A 14,200-nucleotide genomic window follows, 5' to 3' on the forward strand; every position below is an offset into this window, starting at 1 on the left:
ACAACTCACACAGTGTGGATGAGGCTCCTGGCTGCAGACGGTCCCGCGGAAATGACCGAGGAGGTCCAGGTGATCGCAAACCCCAGCCCGTCCCTCTCAATCGTGCCATTTTTCTCTCTTCCTCCTCTCCGTTCTCCGCTGGATTCCCTGAGGAGGTCCGGCGGTTTCTCCGCTTATTTGCAGAGAATTTCACCTTTTTCTCTTGAGCCTTGGTTCTGGGCTTCATGGTGGCCTGTGCTGGTGGTGGCGGTGGCAGTGGCGGTGCTGGTGCTGGTGGCGGTGGTGGCCGCCTGGAGAGGAGTGGAGGTGAACTGTTCCCTGGGTTCTTTTCAAATTATTTTTCAAAAGGGAAGCGCGCCATTCTGAAGGCAAATTTTGGTGCAAACCGTTGGTTAATATTTTGCCAACATCACTGTGATGATTTTAACTCAATTACTGGTATCCTTGAAAGATAACCACTTCATGTGACTCAGTTAAGCTTGATTCACAGCCTTGATCTTGAGAAGTCCATGGAAATGGCTGGTTGGAGAAAGGAAGTTGAGACCTTTTAGTAGGAAAAACATGCCTATAAAGGTTTTCTTATTAAAGAAAAATTGTTCAATAATACTGATGAAAAGAAAAATCCAATCCATTCACATGGGCGCATGAGCATAATGAAATATATGGTCACTTCCTTTCGTCCCCCTCCTCTCCCACCTGCTTCCCCGAGGTCGCCACTTGTGACCATTTCTGCTTTTACTTCTTCTGATGGTTATAATCATAACTTCCCTGAATGAGCGGGATGACTAAGCTTTGAGCGTGGGGGCGGGCTGTGCGCCCCACAAGGCTTAACTTGAAACACGTGGGCAGGAAGTCACGTTAGAACCGCTCAAAATGCCAAAACAGGATGGGCCCTCTCCCCGCGGGCTGGGTCCCCAAATCCAGTGATCCTTAAGCCAGCGCCATCAGCATCATGTGGGGGCCCCGCAGAAATGCAGACTCTCCTGTGCACCCCGAGACTCACGGAGTCGGAGCCTTTGGGGGTAGAGCTCAGAAATTTGTTTGTTCTTTTCTCAGAAGTTCCCAGGCCTTTCTGATGCCCACTCGAGTTTAAGGAGCTCGGCTCTGAGTCACCCACAGAAAGCCCATCCCTCTTGCTGGGGCCTGGTTCAGGGCTGCGCGTGTGGCCCTGAGCCGGCTAAGGAGATGTGCTAGGAGGTTGGCCTGGAGGGCTTCCGGGAAAGAGCTCTTGCTCGCAGACAAGAGGCCTGGAAGAGGGGGGCCCTCCTCAGGCCTTGTGCTGGAGGTTTCCACGTCTCGCGGGGAGGCTGCAACTGCGCCGCCGTCTTGTGGTCCTGATGCCCTGAGCAGGGGACCCGGGAGACGGCAAGACTCTGCAGGCCTCCTGCCATCCCGGAGCTTCCCAGAGCCCGAAGCGAACCGGCCCCGAAGCATCCGACCCTGGACGGCGCGAGGGGGGAAGAGGGGACGGGACAGCGAGCCTCCGCCACCCCTACTCCGCAGGCATCGTTCGTTTTCCTGCCCGCCGGCCCGGCGCTGCCCCTGCCCCTGCCCCTGCCCCGGCCGCCCGTGTCTGGGCGTGTTCTGAGCCGGGCCCTTCTGGCCGGTGTCGAGCCTCCCCGCGACTCTGCCCGGCGCCGGTTCCGGAGAGGCCCGGGAGCCCTGGGCCTGCTGAGCCTCTGCTCTGCCCCCTTCTTCCGCGGGGGCCTGTGAGGCCCGAGAGGCCGCGGGGCTTGGGGAGGGCCGGAGGCCGGTTCGTGGGTTTGCTCGCTGGGACCGCCGGGCGGGCCCACTTCAGTAGAAGCGAGAGGAGAGGAGCGTGTGCAGGAGGCGGAGAGCCAGCCGGGAGGTCTCCTCTGCAAAGTCCGAGGGAGCCTGTGGGCCCCTGCTGAGGCCGCAGAGATTACTCCTGCCCCGAGCTGCTGTGGCTGCTCCCGGATCGCAGGTTGTTCAAGGTAGACGGGCCCGGGTGGTGAGGAAGCGGGGCCCGGGGAGCCCCGGCCTCAGGTCGCCTGCACCTCCCCTGGAGCTCGGCCCCACGTCCTTCCCTCCCCAGGAGTGACTCAGAAGACGCGGACTACGGGTCCTTCTGCTTGATGATTGTCTACGACCTAAGTGTCCACCGTCCAGCATATGACGACGGAGAACGCACACGCAGTGTCATTCCAACCCCCCACCACGCGACACAGTCTTGCAGCAGCACTTACTGTGGTGAGAAACCCCCGTAGGGCCCTAGGGCCGTCTCACAGAGGCATCCGTATTCTGTTTTTTTAGAGTTTTCCGACCTAGACTTCCTTCAACCTGATGTGGTTTTGCCACAGCTGCTGTTTCTCTTTACTCTCCGACCCCAGTTCGCCAAAACAGTACGTGCAATTCTCTCTTCTTAAACATCAGAATGAAAAAAATAAAATTTAAAAAAAAACGCGTCAGAATGTGACCTGCTGTTTGTCTACAGGTGTGTGGCTCGTGTGCATTCCTTGCTGCTTCTCCTACACTTGGGTGCGCGTCAATCGGCCTCGTGCTCCTCCCAGCAGGGAGCCCCCTTGAAGGGTGAGGCTGGGCAGGGGCGCCACGATCCGGCCTGAGGGTGGTGAGGCTTTGGCTGGTTCCAGAACTCAGTCGATTCGCTCTTTTTTTTTTTTTTTTTTTTTTTGGCTTCAGATTCTTCCTCTGCAAAAAACAGAGATTAATCACAGCCCCTGACAGGTTTGTGGTGCTGAGTCTTGACCGGGCTGCTGGTAGCAAGGCGGTGCTGTGTAAGTCAAACCAGAGGTCTGAGGCACGAACACGGCCGCTGTCGCCACCACCGAGAGAGGCCGCGGCCACTCGACCTTCAGTTTTTCACCTAAGAACCAGACGCGTATCCTTACAGTTTTTCTTGTCAAAATGTTTGTCATCTGCAATGTCCTCAGAGGACGATTTTGGTTTCTTTAAAAATGGGGGTGAAAATTTGAAGGCATATTTTAAAGCATTCTAAGTGCAGAGAGTTTTAGGATCCCCCCCCCCTCCCCACACACTTACTCCCATGTGATTTGACAGGTTTTATATTCTCTTTCCAAATCCAATTACTCAATTTTAACAGAAAAAGCTCTGTTTTTCTTTTTTCTTTGCACCCCTATTTCGTTGGTTTCAACGAATCAACTTCATCATACGATTAAAATATATGATTAGGGTAAGTACAGCTCGGATCACCCTGGCATGCCTTTGCTTGGGAACAGATCCAACCGAGAGAGTATGTGCAGTGCACTTGGTGGGAGTGGACGTGAATGATGTGCTGCCCGTCCTGAGCGCTCTGCAGACCTGGGCACCTGTCAAGGAATTTTGCAAAGACCTGGATAGACTTGGGAACTGCCAACGGACAAGTCCACTGGTGGAGACTCGTGTGTGCCAATCAAATGTGCTCCCTTCGAAGTGGTCCCCTGGACCTGGCTGCTCAGACTGTGGGGACCAGCTGCACGGGGTCATCAGGAGCATGTTAGAAATGCAGAAACTCAGGGTTCACTCCAGTCCTTCTGAGTCAGAATCTTCATTTTTTTAAAAAAATTATTTTATTTAAATTCAATTAACTAACATATAACATATTACTTATAAGTTACGGTTTCAGAGGTAGAGGTCAGGGATGACTCATCAGTCTTACATAAGCCCCAGTGCTCATCTCATCACGTGCCCTCCTCAGTACCGGTCACCTGTTTCCCCATCTCCCCCTGCCCCCCGCCCCTCCAGTAACTTTCAGTTTGTTTTCCATGATTAAGAGTCTCTTACGGTTTGTCTCCCTCTCTGATTTCATCTTGTTTTATTTTTTCCTCTCTTCCCCTGTGCTCTTCTGTTTTGTTTCTTAAATTCCACATACGAGTGAGACCATATGATTATTGTCTTTCTCTGACTGATTTATTTTATTTAGCATAAAATCCTCTTGCTTCTCCGCCTTTAGGCTAAGATCAAGTGTAATATTTGTTCTTACCAGAATCTCCATTTTAACAAGAACCCAAGTAATTCAAAATCACAGGGAAGTCTAGGAATCACTACTCTAGGGTCTGCTTTAGGGCTTCTGTTCTCACTTCATACACTCTCTGGGGGGAGCTCATCTACTTTTGAACCTGGTATGAAATAGGCATGTCATAAATATGTGATACCCTTGTTCTGAAAAAAAAAAATGAGAAAGGTTGTTTTGTTGGAAATTGCCTCTAGAGCCAGCTTATGGGCCACCCAAGAAAATAAGTTTTATAATCGTTGTATGAGTTTCTGCTTGCTACTGTAATAAATCACTATAATCTCAGTGGCTTAAAACAACACGGATTGACTCTTAGATGGTAGTGGAGGTCAGAACTCCGAAATTGGTCTCACTGGGCTGAAGTCAAGGTGTCTGCAGGGTGAGCTCCCTCTGAAGGTTCTGAGGGGACATCTATCTTCTTCTTCCAGTTTCAATTTTTTAAATTTTTTTTTTAAGATTTATTTATTCATGGAGACAGAGAGAGAGAGAGAGAGGCAGAGACTCAGGCAGAGGGAGAAGCAGGCTCCATGCAGGGAGCCCGACGTGGGATTCGATCCCGGGTCTCCAGGATCATGCCCTGGGCTGATGGTGGTGCTAAACCTCTGAGCCCCCCGGGATGCCCCTTCTTCCAGTTTCTAGAGGTCATCTGCATTCTTTGGCTCATGGCCTCTCTCTCTCTCTCTTTCTTTCTTTTTCTTTTAAGATTTTATATATTTATGAGAGAGAGGGGGAGAGAGAGCAGAGGGAGAGGGACAAATAGACTTTGTGCTGAGTGCTGAGCCCCACATGGGGCTCGATCTCAGGACCCCCAGATCATGACTTGAGCTGAAACCAAGAGTCAGACGCTTAATGGACTGAGCCACCCAGGTGCCCCTCATTAGCCCCTTTCTCACCTTGTTCCATAATCACATCAATCCCCCCCTGCTTCCTTCTTATAAGGGCCTTATGGTTACACTGGACCCACCTGGACAATCCAAGACGGTGTCCTCATCTCAAGATCTTTGACCCAATCACATCCGCAAAATCCCTTTACCCATTCTCATGTTCTGTGGATTTAGCATGTGAACATCTTTAGGGGTCATTAGTCAGCCTTTTTACAACCTTGTTGTCAACTATTGCCTAGAGGAAATTTAGCATTATTATTATTGCTATTTAACAATGGCTGCTGTTGTCCGGGACCTTCCCATACATGGAGCCCAACCTTTACAAGTCTAGCCCACAGTCGGTATCATCAACTTGTCCTTGTAGATGAGAAGGGTTCAGAAATCACAGTGAGATGGAGCAGGGGTTGCTCTCGTGAATCCAGGTCTACCGAGCACCTCTTGGCCCCTGGCTCATGTCACCAACATAAGCACCTGATGTATTTCCAAACTGAGCACGTGAGATGTCAAACAGCCCAGGTTTGTCCAGTTACCTGTTATGTCTATTGGTCTAAAGTTCACGCTTATTTTAAGAAGGAGTCTTTAAATGTAATGCAGCGACCAAGGTGATGGTTTTGGTGAAAAACCCTTGCAACTTCCTGCTCACTATCAGCTGACTGATCAGGACTCATTTCTAGAAATCACACACCCAGACAGGGAGGGTCCCCACCTTAAAAATCACAGGAGCCAGGCAGAAATGTTGCCTGGTGGCAGGAGGTGGTTTGAGAGATGCCATTTTGATGAGATTCTATGATAAAGTGCAGCTCAAACTTTTGGTGGAGCAGAGGAGTGAAGCTGGGTCAGAACAGAGCTTGTAGACGTGGAAATATTTCAAATAGTTTTCCTAAAAAAAAAAATAATAATAATAACAACTCTTCTCCTTGCCCTGGAAGTGTTGCTATGGGCAGAGATCAAATTCCCCTCGGTTCTGTGGCCATAATCACTTTGTTACTGGAATCAACTGGAAGAGCACCTTGTTGCCGCAGAAGGACCAGTGGGTGCTTTCGGCATTTCCCCCACCTTCCACATTCAAAGGTTCTCTAGTGAGGTGGGCAAAACCTATGTGGTTTTAGAAGGTGTAGGCTATTGTCAGATACACCCCCAGCCCCTGCCAGATGTTTTGGAAGATCTGAAGGTGATCTTAATGGACTCCTCTGCTCGGCCAGTGTGATCTTTCTGAGCAGAAATACATTTTTATGGAAATCCAGCTATGCTCATGGGTGTGACTGAATGCAGAAATGCTTAAGACACCCTCAGACTCCAAAGCCTTATTCTTTTTTCCCTCATTCTTCCCCCCAGGGTCTGGAACCACACATGAAGCTTCCTGATAGCGACTTTAATACCAGCGTTATGTTAACCGACAGTTACGTTTCAGACCACAGTGCGTGCAAGTCTTAATTGCACCGGCTGCTTAGAATTTAATAAACAAAGCGTTTCTTGAACCACAGGTACAGCGACAGGTAAAGCACGGCGACTCCTTTTGTGAAACATTTCCTCTTTTTACCGGAAGAACTGACCGTCGGAGATCAATTCCTTGCTTTATCCTGAATTTTATACTTTATTTCAAGAGTTCTGGGGCGTATTTTCTGACCATTAAGATTTGCAACAACTCTTGGGCAAAATACAGATTTCTAACTCGGCCCTTCAGTGAGTGAGTATCTCACTGGCCCACGCCTCGGTTTTCTTCTCCGTAAAATGGATGAACGATATTCGCCCTATTGACACGAGGGGGAAAATGTATTCGTAGCATACGGTCCACGGGAGGACAGGGGAGACCACTCACAGGGTGACCGCAGTGTCTGTCACCAGAAGAAGCCCCGAGAGGGCAGGTAACTGGCCCCAAGGAGCGTTGGTGGTCTGGGGGTCGTGTCGTCGGCTGTGGAACCAAAGAGCCCTGGAAGGAGGGTCCTCAGAGCCCCTGATTGTGGATGACACAATCACAGTGTAGGGCACTGGGGCCATGGGCTGCTGCATTTGACCCTTTGGCTTCTCCTCATGAATGTGAAGGACTGGGGGGGTGGGGAATGGCACCAAAGCATTCGCTGGGAGAACAGTTCTGCACCATTATGCTCTGGGGCCGTCTGGGGAAAGGACACTAGATTTTCTAAGGCCCCCACCACAGGAATCTGTGCATGGACTCTTTATGCGGCTGACAAAGGCCCAACAAGCCACAGTAGGGGTTAATGCAGGGCCTCTTGTGGCAAAATGAGGTTTCTAGACTGGCTGCTCCGTGGGGGCGACACACCTGGCCTCAGGTTGAGCCGGACTCCGAGTGGCCAAGTCTGCATACCCGTGTGTGGTGTGTAACTTCCCAGAGACCCCGGATGCAAAGTTGAACCCCCCGAGACCCCAGGAGCCGTGAAGGCTCAGCCTACACGCGGTAAGAGCCCAGACAGGATGCGTGCGGCTTCCAGGCCTCTACCCGGGGAAGCGTTAGGAGATGAAGGATAGGGGAGGCCCAGATAGGGTGGCCACCAGCTTTTTTGATGGACGAGAAATGGAGGAGCACCTAAGTCTGAAACCAGGGGAGAATATGGACAGTCTAAAAGGGAAAGCAGCTCCGCAGGGTCACATGAGTGCCATCTGTCTGGGCGCGTGGCCTGGTTGGTCTGCACAGGGCTTGTGCTCAAGGCCAGGAGGCCGCATCTGGGCTCGAGAGCCTGCAGGGCAGCCCCCTCCGCACGGCACTGTGGCTGCAGGTTAACAGCAAGGCAAGGCTCGGTGGGGCCCAGGTGAGGAAGGAGGGCGTGGGTCGTTCCGAGGACAGGCCTTCCAGCGGGCGCAGCTCACCGGGCCTCTCGGGCAGCTACTCCAGGACCAGCTCCAAACAGAAAGCCAGTGGGCTTCCCCGAATCCCTGAGGGGCCTGCGGAAAATTATAGGAGTGAGCTACATTTATTGGGCACCTGCTAGTGGCGGTTTGTAGTCGTCGGGACCGGTGTACGGGGGGTAGATCTAAACCTGGAGCCGTTACTGTACAGAGTGTGACCTTCCAGAACCTGGTCAAGGAGGAAGGTGGGCAACAAGGGCCCCCTTCTAGCCCTAGGCTCCCGTCTAGGGATCAGCGAGCAAGCCCCCACCCGCTCCTGGTTCCCAGGGCTTGGAGGGGAAGAAAGCGCCACTGCAGCTTGACCCCATCAACATATTTTGGGGTCTGTCGTGGGCGGGGTGCTTCGGGACTTGCGGAAGGGCCCGTCACAGATGAGACTCCCCTGCCTTAGGGAGACCCGTGGGCCCTTGAACGTGAGGATCTGAGGGATGGGGGATGGACGAAGCTGTTCCCTGGTCCTCTTGGTCGGGTCGTGATGCAGGTTGCTGTGACCTGCCGTCCCCCTGAGCGCGGGGACGGGGCGGAGACAGGCACACCCCTGCCTGTAGTCTGGGAGGGACGCAACCTGAACGTATTCATGTGCTTTGGGTGATTTGACTAGTACCCTCTCTGGTCCCTGGCGTCCCCTGTGGTGGGGGGATGGAGACTCCCCGCTCTGCACAGAGCCCATTTCCCCCTGGAGATGGATCATCGGGCTCACTCTGGAGGAAGCGAGAGGCCCTGGCTGGTTGGGCAAGGGCACTTCCAACGCTGGCACATGGGTCAGGTGGGGCAAAGACTCTCGCTCTCTAATCCAGGTCCAAGGGAGCTATGCCCTTGATGGATGAGCTGCTGGGGTCGAAGAGCAGAGCTGTGAGCTGGGCAGGACTGTCCCTTGGGCGACCTGAGGGCCACTCTGCACAGCCACGAGGGGCAGCTGCCTCCTTCCAGGGGGAGGTTGAGACTCTTCCGGCCTTAACTTCCCACCGCGCTGGGGCCCCCAGTTCTCCAGGCTGTGGGTTGCTGACCTTCCTCCCAAATTCCCTAAACACCAACACGGAATTCCGACTGCTTGACATCTGAGCCTATAAGGTTGGCTTCTCCTGGGCACAGCCCCTCTCCTGCGGGCCCCAGGATAAAGGAGAAAGATACCGGGCAGCCACCTGGCTGGGTCTGGTCACCCTGGGCTCGCTTCCACCCCTGGCGAGGCTGTGGCACTCACCCTTCCTCGGGCTGGAGGGTCTAACACGGATCTTCACCTGCCTCAGCCTCACTCCCCTGAGACCTTTACTCGAATGTCGCGTATCCCTCAGGAAGCTTCACCTGGGGCCGGTCCCAGCTGCAGTCCGCCCCTCCTGGAACTTACTGCTTCTCTTACTTCCCAGGACACACTGACTTTTTTCTCCGCAGCACTCACCACCCACTAGCTTGTCACACTTGTTTCACTTACGTTATTGTCTCTTCTCACCAGAATAATCTTCACAAAATGAGATATTCCCATCCCTCTTGCTTCTGGCCACATCCTCTGCACCTAGGGCAGTGCCTGGTACACAGAAGGGAGCATTTGGTATCTGTTGAGTGAATACGTGGCAGGAAGCAGAGTGGGCCTCCGACAACCAACCTTATGAAACTATTGTTGTTTGCAGGTCAAATGTGGGCAAGTATCAGCAACTTCGTGTGGTTCAACCAACTATGTCAGCTGTGACTGGCCTGAGGGAGGTGTTATGTGGGGAAGTGTTTCCCTCTGATTTGCTGTGTGTGCTCTGATTCACAGAGTTCAGATTCTGCTTATGATCTCATGGTTATATGTTTCGTGTTTCAATAGACAGTTAGAGCGTGGCCGGTGACAGTGGCAGTCTTGGCCTTCAGGACCAGAGAGATTTCTTTTCTCTTTTCTTTTCTTTTTTCTTTTCATTTTTCTTTTCTTTTCTTTTCTTTTCTTTTCTTTTCTTTTCTTTTCTTTTCTTCTTTTCTTTTCTTTTTTCTTTTCTTTTTTCTTTCTTTTCTTTTCTTCTTTCCTTTCCTTTTCTTTCTTTTCTTTTCTTTTCTTTTCTTTTCTTTTCTTTTTTTCCCCTTTCTTTTCTTTTCTTTCCTCTCTTTTTCTTTTGCTATGGGAGGAAGTAAAGGTTAATAGACTATAAACTGTGACCAGACATCAGAACCAACACCACTAGGGGCCTTGGCAGAGATGAGATCGGTAACGAGGCTTGTCCACCTCACTGCTCAGGTCCCAGAGGATACAACACAGAGAGTGAGTCCTAATGTAAACTATGGACTTCGGTTAGTGATGACGTATTCATATTGGCTCATCAGTGACAACAAACATACCACACTAATGCAAGATGTTAATAACGGGGGAAATGCAGACTAAGAGGGGAAATGGAGAATAAGAGGGGAAACGGAGATAAGAAGAGAAATGGAGATAAGAGGGGAAATGGAGATAAGAGGGGAAGTGGAGAATAAGAAGGGAAATGCAGAGTTAATAAAAGGGGAAATGCAGAATAAGGAGGGAAAAGCAGACTAAGGAGAAATGGAGAATAAGAGGGGGAAATGCAGAGTGGCTGTGTTGAGGAGGGAGGTGGCCTGTGGGAACTCTGCTTTCCATTCAATTTTTCTGTAGATCTAAAAGTGCTTAAAAAAATAAAGTGTGTTGATTAAAAAAAAATGAGTGCTGTACTGAAATTGTCAGGGTAAGCTCATTAAGATGTAGTTTTTAAGGCATTTGTTTTTTTTTCCATTTATTTTTGAAAGGTTTTATTTAAATTCCAGTTAGTTAACACACTGTGTAGTGTTAGTTTCAGACATACAACCTAGTGACTCAACACTTCTGTACAACACCCGGTGCTCACCACAAGAGCATTTCTTTTTAGAAGAGCGTCCTACAGGCTTTCTGACCACACCACCTAGTTCAGATCCAAGGCTTATGGGAAAGCTCACAAGCAGAGGGGGTTTCTTAGAGCACCTCTGGGGAGAGTGGGGTAGGGGCTTGGTTAGGAGCTCAAATCCTCAAGAAGCTGGGGTGGCAAGGAGTGGGAATGGTGTGGAGTTTGCAGGTGAGTGGTGTGAGCAATCAGAACACGCAGGTTCCACAGCAAAGAGAAAATTCTCCCCCATGGACGTGGTGGGAGTTCTTGTAACCAGCAGGGTCATGGGGACCTACCAGGAGGGCAGGGACTGGAAGTGGTCCAACAAAGGGGAGGACTGTTTGGCACAGACATAATCTAGAATTACTATGCATGGTGGTGATTTTAAAAAGTAGGTGGCTTTTAGTTTTGTTATACTTTTAAATGGACTTTTCTGCCCGATGAGGGTGGGCCCCCCCCACCACCCCGATCGCTTTCCCTTCTTGGCCCACTGCACCCTCACCATGGAAGGAGAAAGACATGGGACTCAAGGAACCATGGTTAGGGCCTTAAGATTTCACCAAGCAACTCCTCAAGGACGAGGGGAGCCAGGTGCGATGGAGCCCCAGCCTCAGCCACCTCTTTATTTACATTCCATGAGCTTTTTTTTGGTTAAATAGTAAAAATCAAAGTCCCTTCTGTTTAGGCTCTACCACCAAGAGGCTCAATCTAGATTCATCTTTGCTTGTGTCTCTTCCCCAATATACAATTAATTCTGTTAAAAAAGTCATGAGCCACAGCACCTGGGTAGCACTAGCAGCCAAGTTCCTCTTTGTCCTTGGTAAGGGAAGACTGTACGGATCATAGGGAACCATCCGGCCGCACAAGGACCCCAACCCGGAGAGGCCTCCCTGGCTTTGTCTCCTGAACAGAGACCTCCTGGCAAAGGTGGGCCCTCATGCTGTGGCTCTCCTGGAGTCTACTCAGATGCTCCAACTGTGGAGGATCCAGAAAACTGAACTCCTTTTCTCTGCCACCCGTTTCTCCCATGCTGGTCCGTGAGGCAGCTCGTGTGTTGTACTTCCAGCCTCCTCGGGCGTTGTTATGAATCCTTGTGGAAACATCAGCTCCAAGAGTAATGGTGATGAGGGTGATGGTGACAAGCACCATTGGGGCATGCTGTGGGGAGAGGGACGGAGAGATCAACTGGCAAGTGGGTCTCTCCAGCACACCTAATCACTGCCACTAAGGTGTGACTGCTATTTATGCAGGACATCACTTGAAAATCCCAGAGAGCCAGGCAGTGGGGAAGGGGGGCGGGGCATGGCACTTCAGTGAGAGCAGAAGCATGTAAGAAAAAGGCCGGTGGAAATTTGGGGTGATATTTAGCACAGTGTGTCTCCATTAGCTAAGAAAAAACTTAAAGGAAACAAAACAACATAGGACATTAAGTCAAAATCGGAGGCTCGAGCTGTCACTGAATGCAGTCATAGACATGCAGGTTCCCTGTGGCTACATCTGTGGATGTTTCAAGAAGCAGAACTTAAGTCTTTTGGAAAACCGAACCAGCCCGATCAGCACACAGAAAGAGGGTCGACGTCATTAGCCATCAGAGAAACACAAATCAGACCCCCAGGGAGCTGCAGCTTCGTACACAGGAGAAAGACAGATGACAACGAGAGTTGGGGAGGCAATGGAAGAGATGGAACCTTCCTACATTGCCGATGGGAACCTAAAGTGGTGCAAGCACTTTGGAAAAACGTTCGGGCAGTTCCCCAAAAGTTTAAAAGTGAGTCTCCATAGGACCCAGAAATTCCGCTTCTAGGTACGTATCCAGGAGAACCAAAAGCACACGTTCACACAAAACTTGCATGGGAATGCTTCTGAGAGCATTACTCGTTAACAGCCAGAGAGCGCAAACGGTCCACATGCCCGTCAACCAGTGACCGGATAAAGTGTGCTACACTTGTACGGCGGGATAGGATGTGGCCATTAAAAGAAATAAAGATCTGACGCCGGGGACAACACAGGAGAAGCTTGAGAACATTATACAGAGTGAAAGGAGCTGGTCACTAAGTGATGGGCCATAGGATAGCACTTATACGAAATGTCTAGGATAGACAGTGGAGAGACAGGTAGTGTAGACCCGTGTTAGCTCAGGGCTGCATTGGGGGAATGGGAAGGGGCACCTCCCCCTCGGGCACCACCTCCCCCTTGGGCACCTCCCCCCCTGGGGCCCCCCTGGGCACCTCCCCCTCATACACCTCCCCCTGAGACACCCCCCCCACCCCTGCCAGGACACCATCCCCTACCTCTCTGACCGGCCTGAGCCTCCTTACTATCCATGGGCTGGGCATCTGCCCCAACCTCCTCCTCCTGCTGCCCCCCCCCCCGTGCTTGCTGCCCGGCGCCTCTCCCAGGAGTTGCCTGTCGGAGGAAGCCACCCATGCCCACCCGCACACACCCCCACACCCCGCACAGCACTGCCGCTGTGCTCACACTTCTGTCTGCCCACGGTCACTTGGGGCAGACCCTTAGTCATCCTTGTTCACTTAGCCTCCGGCCAGTCCTGTGTCAGTGTTTAAGGAGTGAAGGAGTGAACGAACGGATGCATGTGTCTCCCGAGCTCTAGCTCTGCCAGCTGGGCCCTGGGCTTCTAGAAGTCTCCAGATGCTCCCCTACCGTGCCCAGCCCACCCGCTCCTCCCTGGGCAGCCGACTCCCTGCTAGTCAGCAGCAGCCCTCAGCCCCCTCTCCTCCTGTGCACTCTCTGGCTTAGTGGCGGGAGCTCCATCCCCCTGCAGGGACCACAGCCAGGCCATGGGTGCCCTGTGGGGTCTCTTTCCCTTCCACAAAAGTCCCCTGGACAGCCAGCGTCCCACCAGAGGCCTTTTGCCTCGCGTTCCCTTCTCCACCTGTGCACTGTGGCTGACCTCCCCGTCTCCCGCCTCTCACCCGCCCTTTGCCACAGCCCCGCATCCCAACCCCAGTAATGATGTTCAAATGGCTTCTCTTTCCTCCGGGTAAAGTCCAGACTCCATGCCAAGGCTCGCCGGGGCTCCACCCCCAATGCAGCCGTCTGTCTGTCTGTCTGTCTTTCCTCCCTCCTACCCCTTTTCATCCTTCTCCAGAGCAACCCGATGAGCTCTTTCCTACCTCTGTGCCTCTTGCATGCCCTGTGTTTTGTCTGCAAGCCTCTCCCAACCCTCTTGCCTCCCCAAGTCACTCATAAGCCTTAATACAAAAGACATTTCCCCCAGGAAGCCTTCCTTCACTCCCCAAGTCCCAATCCGGCACCTCACGAATAAGCCCCCATAGCTTCCTACACCTCACCCAGCATAACCCTTCTCATGCTGTACTGTTGTCTCTCAACAAACTGTCAGTGGAATGAAAGCAGAACAAAGTCTGCTTGTCCATGGACGTTCCTCCAAAGTCTAGCAAAACCGAGTCCTTATTCAAGAAACGGTTGCTCGTAGTGAGCACGTAGATGCTTGGATTTTTGCTTTTGTTTCTGCTATTGCATATGCTGGTTTAAACTTTGGGGCCACATGGGACATCCCGATCTTCATTCCCTGCAGGTCAAGAAGGAGAGAAGCCCCGCCCAGGCCGCAGGCTGACCCACAGTGGGCTCCCCAGAGG

Source organism: Vulpes lagopus, chromosome 5 (genome assembly GCF_018345385.1).
Source record: "Vulpes lagopus strain Blue_001 chromosome 5, ASM1834538v1, whole genome shotgun sequence".
Classification (NCBI taxonomy): domain Eukaryota; kingdom Metazoa; phylum Chordata; class Mammalia; order Carnivora; family Canidae; genus Vulpes; species Vulpes lagopus.